Source organism: Poecilia formosa, unplaced genomic scaffold (assembly GCF_000485575.1).
Source record: "Poecilia formosa unplaced genomic scaffold, Poecilia_formosa-5.1.2 Scaffold36, whole genome shotgun sequence".
Taxonomy (NCBI): Eukaryota; Metazoa; Chordata; class Actinopteri; order Cyprinodontiformes; family Poeciliidae; genus Poecilia; species Poecilia formosa.
Genome location: NW_006799975.1, coordinates 175,636 through 178,407, shown reverse-complemented (window position 1 = coordinate 178,407; position 2,772 = coordinate 175,636). Strand labels below are relative to the sequence as shown.

The window sequence follows — 2,772 nt, the reverse complement described above, 5'->3', positions numbered from 1 at the left end:
GAATATTTCATTCATTCAGATCTAGGATGTTATTTGAGTGTTCCCTTTATTTTTTTGAGCAGTATTGAAACAAGAATGCAAAGTTCTGTCAAACTCAAGTAATTAACAAGTGCACTAGACACTATTTTATAACAATTACAAAATATTTCAAGGTCGTAACTAAAAAAAATTACATAGTGCATTTCTAAGTGCTTAAATTTGTAACACGTTGAAATGGCCCGGTTCAAATTAGGCCAAAACCTGAGTAGCTTGAAGACATGCTGGCCATAAGGTGTTGGTGGAAGTCTGCATAGTTTTTGTGATTTTTGGACAACTTTAACGTCAGGAAGCAAGTGGATGACTGCGGGAGATTACAGTCAACAACTTCAACCTCCAGATTGGAGCTGACCAGACCCCAGCCGGTCCAAAAAGTTTGTAGATTCCTTAGGATGTCTGATGTCCCTTTAAGGCACACAAATTAACAAATTATGTTAAGAGTTAATGTTATCAATACATTAGCAAAAAAAATTTAATAATTCAGTTTTGAAAGGCACAAAAAAGGCGCTGCGATCATGTTGTGATTCCTGCTCATCCCGCATTGGAACAGCCTTTTTTAGTGGACAGATTCACCGCAGAGTAACAGGCAATGTCCAAACCAGTCATGTATATCTATGAAGAAATCCTACAACCGCTAAAATCTGACACCGCTCCGGTTTTTATTTTTTTTTTTTTGTTTTGATTTTTTTTACTTTTTGTGAAGAAGAAAGTTGTGCTGTTCTTCCTCAGAGATTTTGTGTTGATTCCTTCAGTAATTCTTGGTGCAGCGCCACCACAGGCGACGGGGGGAACAGGGTTTTTGTAAAAAGTCTGGTTGAACATAAGCTAAGTAAATCCCCCCAGTGGTAGAATTTCGAGCGATTAAAAAAAACATACGTAAGCTGTCGACTTACATTAAAACTAGAACAAACACAAGGAGGGAAACAAAAGAACACTTACTCCAATTGCGCATTGGCCTGGCTCTGGGGCTTTGTGTCGGAGGAGTTGAACCGGTGGTAGTTAACCAAAAACTTACCACGTTCCAACTCATCCAACCTATTCGCAGCCTCCCTTAACAATTCAGAAACTGAGTGTCGTGATTCCTCCATAACTTCAGGACTGTTGAACTGAGGCCAAAAGCGCCAAGTAGGAAGGCATGCACAATCGATCTGCACACATATTGTTCTCTTTCCTGTTTATTGACCAATAGTAGAAGAGCTGGAACGCAGCCCTCCTCATTAACATAACGATGCAGGAGAAATACAGCGAGCAAATAAAACAGCAAATAATACAGCAAAAAATACAACAAACGGAAATATAGCAAACGGAAAAACAGTGAGCAGAAATACAGCGAGCAGAAAAGGGAGAAGCAAAACAGGCAAAGCAAAATATCTATTTTTCTTGACGGAAACTCGTGTCAGGGGAAATGAAAAAGAAAATATATATTTATGCTTTTATTTCTTATCATAAATATATTTTTATTCTTTTATTTATATATTTATTCTTTTATTTATTATTATGTAGGATNAGTTGCGCTGTTCTTCCTCAGATTTTGTGTCGATTCCTTCAGTAATTCTTGGTGCAGCGCCACCACAGGCGACGGGGGGAACAGGGTTTTTGTAAAAAGTCTGGGTGAACATAAGCCCCAGTGGTAGAATTTCGAACGATAAAAAAAAACATACGTAAGCTGTCGACTTACATTAAAACTAGAACTAACACAAGGAGGGAAACAAAAGAACACTTACTCCAATTGTGCGTTGGCCTGGCTCTGGGGCTTTGTGTCGGAGGAGTTGAACCGGTGGTTGTTAACCAAAAACTTACCGCGTTCCAACTCATCCAACCTATTCACAGCCTCCCTTAACAAATTCAGAAACTGAGTGTTGTTGTGATTCCTCCATAACTTCAGGACTGTTGAACTGAGGCCGAAAGCGCCAAGTAGGAAGGCATGCACAATCGATCTGCACACGTATCGTTCTCTTTCCTGTTGATTGACCAATAGTAGAAGAGCTGGAACCCAGCACTCCTCATTAACATAACGATGCAGGAGAAATACAGCGAGCAAATAAAACAGCAAATAATAGAGGAAAACATAAAACAAACGGAAATACTGCAAACGGAAAAACAGCGAGCAGAAAAGGGAGAAGCAAAACAGGCAAAGCAAATTATCGATTTTTCTTGACGGAAACTCGTGTCAGGGGAAATGAAAAAGAAAATATATATTTATGCTTTTATTTCTTATCAAAAATATATATTTATTCTTTTATTTATTATTATGTAGGATATATATTTATTTTTTATTTACATATTTCTACTTTTATTTTTATATTTACTCTTATTTATTATTATGACTTGTGTTGGATATATATTTATTCTTTTATTTATTATTATGTTGGATATATATTTATTATTTTATTTACATATTTATTCCTTTATTTATTATTATGTCAGTTTTGGTCCTCCATAGTAAAGGAGTTTGAAGAAGTTTAACTTATTTAATCATACCCCATTTCTATTCTGCAGTTCATTACATGTATCTTCCCATTTCCCTTCTGAATCAAAAATAGTTCTTAAGCCAGATGTAAATAATACATACATACACACATACATACATATGCAATGATTAAAATGATGCAATGATTAAAATGATGAAACCTGTCAAGGAATTGTCATACTTTCAGATATTTCTGTTCTCTTTTGATTGGCTATAAAGGAAGAAAGGCTATCAGCCGTTTGACAGCAGGAGAGGTCTGACTTTCA

General features: G+C 36.3%; 1 protein-coding gene across 9 annotated transcripts in view; it reads left to right on the top strand.

The window, feature by feature from the left end:
- Positions 1-2,772, top strand: part of adgrb1a (adhesion G protein-coupled receptor B1a) — a 240,299-nt gene that overhangs the window by 66,246 nt on the left and 171,281 nt on the right. The window lies entirely within an intron of this gene.